Source organism: Oncorhynchus nerka, linkage group LG16 (genome assembly GCF_034236695.1).
Source record: "Oncorhynchus nerka isolate Pitt River linkage group LG16, Oner_Uvic_2.0, whole genome shotgun sequence".
Lineage (NCBI taxonomy): Eukaryota > Metazoa > Chordata > Actinopteri > Salmoniformes > Salmonidae > Oncorhynchus > Oncorhynchus nerka.
The window spans coordinates 5,852,657-5,860,477 of NC_088411.1; positions in this window are offsets into that span (position 1 = coordinate 5,852,657).

Sequence of the window (7,821 nt, forward strand, 5' to 3'; positions counted from 1 at the left end):
CCCTGAGCTAATGGTACCATTCCTCAATCATTATCCATTTCTCTCAGCCCTGGGCTAATGGTACCATTCCTCAATCATTATCCATTTCCGTCAGCCCTGGGATAATGGTACCATTCCTCAATCATTATCCATTTCTCTCAGCCCTGGGATAATGGTACCATTCCTCAATCATTATCCATTTCTCTCAGCCCTGGGCTAATGGTACCATTCCTCAATCATTATCCATTTCCCTCAGCCCTGGGCTAATGGTACCATTCCTCAATCATTATCCATTTCTCTCAGCCCTGGGCTAATGGTACCATTCCTCGAATATTGTGCATTTGATCCAACCTTCACATTATGTAGGGTCTTTGGCAGCCGGCTTTGTACACTTCTCATTTCTTGTTGGGTTGGTCACCTGTTGTTCTGCTTCTCCTGTGCACTTTCTCAATGTAGAAGAAGTGATCCTGGCTAAAGTTGCATGACGTGGCTTCTTTGTCCTATTCTCTTGTCTTAGTATTGTTACCAGATCTTTGAAGCTGTTGGCAAGCATTGGTGTGTATGTGGCAGCGGCGGCCCGCCCATCAGGGCGTTAGGGTCGGTGACCTACTTGTGATAAAAATAAATAAATAATAGTTATAATAAAAATATATATATATATACAGTACCAGTCAAAAGTTTGGGCACACCTACTCATTACAGGGTTTTTCTTTATTTGTACTATTTTCTACATTGTACAATAATAGTGAAGACATCAAAACTATGAAATAACAGATATGGAATCATCTTGTAACCAGCAAAAGTGTTAAACAAATCAAAATATATGTTATATTTGAGATTCTTCAAAGTAGTCACCCTTTGCCTTGATGACAGCTTTGCACACACTTGGAATTCTCTCAACCAGATTCATGAGGTAGTCACCAATGCATTTAAATTAACAGGTGTGCCTGGTTAAAAGTTCATTTGTGGAATTTATTTCCTTCTTAATGCTTTTGAGCCAATCAGTTCTGTTGTGACAAGATAGGTGGTGGTATACAGTAGATAGCCCTATTTGGTAAAATACCAAATCCATATTATGGCAAGAACAGCTCAAATAAACAAAGAGAAACGACAGTCCATCATTAGTTTAAGACATGAAGGTCAGTCAATCAGGCAGTTGCAAAACCATCAAGTGCTATGATGAAACTGGCTCTCATGAGGACCACCACAGGAAAGGAAGACCCAGAGTTACCTCTGCTGCAGAGGATAAGATCATTAGAGCTACCAGCCTCAGAAAGTGCAGCCCAAATAATTGCTTCACAAAGTTCAAGTGACAGACATCTCAACATCAACTGTTCAGAGGAGACTGAATCAGGCCTTCATGGTTGAATTGCTGCAAAGAAACCACTACTAAAGGACACCAATAATAATAAGAGACTTGCTTGGGCTAAGAAGCACAAGCAATAGACATTAGATTGGTGGAAATCTGTCCCTTAGTCTGATGAGTCCAAATTTGAGATATTTGGTTCCAACCACCATGCCTTTGTGAGACGCTGAGTAGGTGAACGGATGATCTCCGCATGTGTGGTTCCCACCGTGAAGCATGGAGGAGGAGGTGTGATGGTGAAACTATAATTTGTTTTTCAACAGGACAATAACAGGACAATGACCCAACACACCTCCAGGCTGTGTAAGGGATATTTGACCAAGAAGGAGAGTGATGGAGTGCTGCATCAGATTACCTGGCCTCCACAATCACCCAACCTCAACCCAATTGAGATGGTTTGTGATGAGTTGGACCACAGGGTGAAGGAAACGAAGCCAACAACTGCTCATCATATGTGGAAACTACTTCAATACTGTTGGAAAAGCATTCCAGGTGGAACCGGTTGAGAGAGTGCAAGAGCGTGCAAAGCTGTCATCAAGGCAATAGGTGGCTACTTTGAAAAATATAAAATACCTTCTGATTTCTTTAACACTTTTTTGGTTACTACATGATGTGTTATTTCATTGTTTTATATATAGTGAACATATCAAAACTATGTAGAAAATAATTGCTTTAAAAAAAAAAAGCTTTTTAAAATGTTTTAATTAATCTATATTTTAAATGCATTTATGAAATGAGTCTGCGTCAACCTATTATATTTCCATGTCCCTATCTCCCTGTACGGTAATAGTGTTTGGCATGAGTCATACTGGGGCCAGTTGAACCAATTAAGCGTAACAGACGTTTAAATTAACCCATGTTACTATAATCAGTTTATTGTTAGAAGGTGTGGCCTATTGGGGGCATAGCTTTCAGCTAGTTTGTTTTGGCCACTTGTGAGAGTAAATGTCATTCCTGTTCATCATGGTAAGTTTGTACACTCTCAAATTAAAATGTTGGCATAATATTTCTGTCGTGCTGCTTTGTTGACAATATGATTGTCTTGAAGACATATTTTCTGTAATTAGTTATTTTTAGAAAAAGAAAAAAAATCCATGTCAAAGTCAGTTGGGCAAATTTCTACGCTGCTAGACCTGCCCCAGTTAACTGTAAGTGCTGTTATTGTGAAGTGGAAACCTCTAGGAGCAACAACGGCTCAGCCACAAAGTGGTAGGCCACACAAGCTCACAGAACAGGACAGCCGAGGTATGAAGCGTGTAGCACATTAAAATCGTCTGTCCTCGGTTGCAAGATCAGTGTGGAAGAACCTGACTCGACTAGCCTGCACAGAGCCCTGACCTCAACTCCATCAAACATCTTTGGGATGAATTGGAACGCCGACTGTGAGCCAGGCCTAATCTCCCAACATCAGTGGCCGACCTCACTAATGCTCTTGTGGCTGAATGGAAGCAAGTCCCTGCAGCAATGTTCCAACATCTAGTGGAAAGCCTTCCCAGACGACTGGAGGCTGTTATGGCAGCAGGGGGGGGGACCAACTCCATATTAATGCCCATGGTTTTGGAATGAGTTGTTCAATGAGCAGTTGTCCATATACTTTTGGTCATCTAGTGTAGCTTAAATGCATTTATGAAATGAGGCTGTGTGTCAATCTATTCAAAGTGCACGGGTAGGGGGGTTGTGACAGTTATAGGGTGTAGGGTGTGAGGCATACTGGGGCCAGTTGCACCAGTTAAACTCTCTTGTCGGTCTTGTGAATGATGGTGACCAAGTTGGTTAGTCCCTGTGCCCTAAAGATGTTAACCTCTACGGGATCGCCGCTAATGTAGGCTAATGTGATTAGCATGAGGTGGTAAGTAACAAAAACATTTCCCAGGACATAGACATATCTGATATGGGCAGAAAACTTACATTTGTGCTAATGTAACTGCACTGTCCAATTTACAGTAGCTATTACAGTGAAAGAATAACATGCTATTGTTTCAGGAGAGTGCACAATTATGAACTTGAAAATGTATTAATAAACCAATTAGGCACATTTAGGCAGTCTTGATGCAGCATTTTGAACAGATATGCAACGGTTCATTGCATCAGTCTACTTTGCACATACAATACTGCCATCTAGCTTTCAAAATCTAAATTGCCTGGGCTGGAATAATACATTTGGTTCTTTCTCTTGCATCTTTTACCAGATCTAATGTGTTATAATCTCCTACATTGCAGCTGTAGGACCTTTTGAGGATGTCAGGACCCATGCCAAATCTTTTTAGTTTCCTGAGAGGGAATAGGCTTTGTCGTGCCCTCTTCACGACTGTCTTGGTGTGTTTGGACCATTCTAGTTTGTTGTTGATGTGTACACTGATGTGTACACTGATGTGGAACTTGAAGCTCTCAACCTGCTCCACTACAGCCCCGTCGATGAGAATGGGGGCGTGCTTGGTCCTCCTTTTCCTGTAGTCCACAATCATATCCTTAATCTTGGTTACGTTGAGGGATAGGTTGTTATTCTGGCACTACCCGGCCAGGTCTCTGATCTCCTCCCTATAGGCTGTCTCGTCGTTGTCGGTGATCAGACCTACCACTGTTGTGTCGTCTGCAAACTTAATGGGGTTGGAGTCATGCCTGGCCATGCAGTCATGGGTGAACAGGGAGTACAGGCGGGACTGAGCACGCACCCCTGGGGAGCTCCAGTGTTGAGGATTAGCATGTTGATGTGTTGCTATCCACCCTCACCACCTGGGGGCGACCCGTCAGAAAGTCCAGGATCAAGTTACAGAGGGAGGTGTTTAGTCCCAGGATCCTTATCTTAGTGATGAGCTTTGAGGGTACTATGGTCTTGAACGCTGAGCTGTAGTCAATGAATAGCATTCTCACATAAGTGGAGAATGTGTCAGAAAGGAGGAATGCTTGGATTTGTTAAACAGGGCTGAATCTTTGCACGTTCTGAATTTTGACCAAAACTGTTCTTGCAACTGTGGGGTCTTGAAACTGGCTTCAAATGATTCCTGTGGCCCTGGGGCTTTCACCAGGAAGTTCAGGTCAGACGGCACAAAGCTCATACCTCTCTGGCGATTGGTGGCGCCGTCCTCTCCCCTTAAGGCCTGCAGTCCGCCGTCTCCTACTTGGGCAGCTGGTACGTTGCTGGTTCTGGATGCGGGGGAGTTCCGAGTTGTCTGGGGGACTGAAGAGCCAGGTCGGGCAAGACAAGACACTGTTACCCTTCCATCTTTCCCAGTCCTTCAGGCCTTCTCTGCCCTTTTCACTGGACCAGAAAGGCACCGCCAGCCGCTGTTAATTAAGTCACTGTTACTGTTGCTGCTTCCTGGTCCATTCAAAGAAAAGGATAGGAGAGAGAGAGAATAGAGAAAAGGAAACAACCCTAGAAAATCTCCACCATACAGCTTTTAGGAAACTCACACTTCTGTAAGTGTCATTGAAGCTACCTAGACGTGATAACTATGCATCAGAACAGATGGGTGGCTTAAAAGAACTAGCTGAATGCCACACCACAACTAAACCACACCTCCAGTCTTCTGGTCTGACCCGCTGGGTAATATCTCAATAACCCAGTACCAATAATCCAGCACCCAGCATCAATAACCCAGCAGTTTTTAAAGAAAACAACCCAACTAAGTGATCAAACGCAGCAGTTGGGTCAACCAAACAACATAGCATTTTTTAGAGTGTATGAACACTGATCAGACCATTTTTCTAGCATGTTATGTAGCCTAAAACAACTGGATTATTTTGCTATTCACTCTAGCAATGGCAAGTTCGACTCTTTATACCGACTCAGATCTTTTTAACTTGTTCGGTCAAAATAATACATCTCTCTGTCACGCCTGCTCCCGCTCCTTCTCCCTGGTGCTTGAGGGCGCCAGGCTGCCCATCATTATGCACACCTGTCACTTTCGTTACGCGCATGACGCTACAAGCTTGGCACACCTGTATTTGGGGAGTTTCTCCCATTCTTCTCCACAGATCTTCTGATGCTCGGTCAGGTTGGATGGGGAGCGTCGCTGCATAGTTATTTTCAGGTCTCTCCAGAAATGTTCGTTTGGGTTCAAGTCCGGGCTCTATCTGGGCCACTCAAGGACATTCAGAGACTTGCCCCAAAACCACTCCTACATTGTCTTGGGTGTGTGCTTAGGGTCGTTGTACTATTGGAAGGTGAACCTTCACCCCAGTCTGAAGTCCTGAGCGTTCTGGAGCAGGATTTCATCAAGGATCTCTCTGTACTTTGCTCCGCTCTTCTTTGCCTCGATCCTGACTAGTATCCCAGTCCTGAAAATAACTGTGCAGCGATGCTCCCCATTCAACCTAACAGAGCTTGAGGGGATCTGCAGAGAAGAATGGGAGAAACTCCCCAAATTCATATGTGCCAAGCTTGTAGCATCATACCCAAGACTTGAGGGTCTAACCGCTGCCAAATGTGCTTCAACAAAGTACTGAGTAAAGGGTCTGAATACTGATGTAAATGTGATATTTCAGTGTTTTATTTTTAGTACATTTGCAACAATTCTAAAAAACTGTTTTTGCTTTGTCATTATAAGGTATGGTGTGTATATTGATGAGGGAAAAAAACGATTGAATCACTTTAAGAATAAGCCTGTAACGTAACACAATTTGGAAAAAGTCAAGGGGTCTGAATACTTTCCGAATGCACTGTATACTTCCATACATGTTTTCAACTGGTCGTGTGAGGCCTTGTGGGCATCCTAGAGCAGAACAACCGACATGTACGTGTTCGTGAGAGTCTCGCCTGTGCACGGAGGGGTATTCGTGTGTAGCCCAAACTATTCAGACGCTACAGACAGAAATGGGCAGATCGGCTATCCTGACTTCAGACGGGTCGGAGAGTTCATGAGAGTCTCATCTTTCCATAGAGGGGTCATAACAGTTTTGTAGGCCAAACCGTTTTGGACGCTACAGACAATTTTGTGATGTCTCATGGTCTGACAGACACCTCCCTAGCTTGTCGCCATTCAACGCAGATGAGGAAGTGCGACGTAGGCAGATGCGCTGGATTGAGATGCATATCTCTAGCTTCATCTCACAGATTTGTATGGGGATTTTTGTGTTATGCTAAATAGATTTCCGTGGAGGCGCAGACATCGACCTTAGGGGGTTAATATTATATAGTACATCAAGCATTACTGGCCGGGTGCCATACTAAAATGCGCTCGATGCTGGACCTAAGAATTTTACCCGTTGCACCACCTCGGCGAAAGCCTTCTATGAGCACACCTGGGTGTAAATTCTACGCCTAGTAGGGAGCAGGAGTAGGGTGTTTAATTTGTTCTACCTTCATCATGATACCTTTAGAAAATAATAGCAATCTATATTTTCAAAAGCATGTGAGTCTGGTGTTCATCATTTCCAAACTCAGCGGGCGTTTGGAGTTGCCTACGATGTGTTACAGATATCACGCTGCTTGCTTAGCTCACACCGAGCCTCAAACCTGGGACCTCTGCCTTGCTAGCACACATGACCGCCCTCTTTAACAACGTACCAACAGTTTGAGCCTTTGAAAAATCTAAAATTCGATAGCTCCATCGGCAACATTTCAAGCTAGCTGTGGAGTGAACTTTTGGTACGTTCTTAACGCTTTTACATATCCGCGAGTCCATAGCAAAATAATCATCTTGATTTAGGCTACATTATGGCATGCTAAATGTTTCTGATCAGTGATAGATGAGCGGCCGACTAGATGAGCTACCACCTCCGCTTATTTGCCCATCCAGAGAAAAATGAACCAACTATACAGATGGAGATTCAGTGAAACAAAATCACATTATCAGACAAGTCACAGGCTTTTGTTCCGGAATAGTAGGATTAATACTAGCTCAGCGGCTCTGGAGACGTGCTCAGTTCACCATCATGCTGCAGGCCAGTGGCAGTCGGTGAGGGAGGAGTTGTTACATTTTTTTATGAGCATAGTCTTTATTTCTATGACAGCATATTGGATGATTGTCGTTCATATTCCCATTCACCCAGCTCAATGTAACATAGATAGGTTTAGGCTACTACACAATACTCACATTTTCCCTATACCCCATCATGAGGTTTCTCCAACCTAGCCTATGAATGAAAGTTTACAATGTAGGTGCACAGGTAGAGAGAAAATAATTGAGTAATCAAGGTGACAGTGACACATTCAATAGCGCTTTGCACAGTCTTACCTGCATCCAGCCGATCTAGGTTGTAATCGTTAGTCCAACAGTTGTAAACGAGAGTTTCTATTGGACAAAATTCAGTTATGTTTATCCCTGTTTCATTCCGTTTAGGATTCGTTTTTTAAACATAATGAATACACACCTGATCACACGCAAACACAGTTCACTTTCATAGCAAGCACATAGAAACAGCATGATCACTTTTCTCGTCGTATAATTTTTCTAGTATCTACACGTTCTCCCCCTTTCACTTTGTCCCTTCACGTGTGGACTTCAGCTGTCTGTGACCAGGTGAAAAAGCCT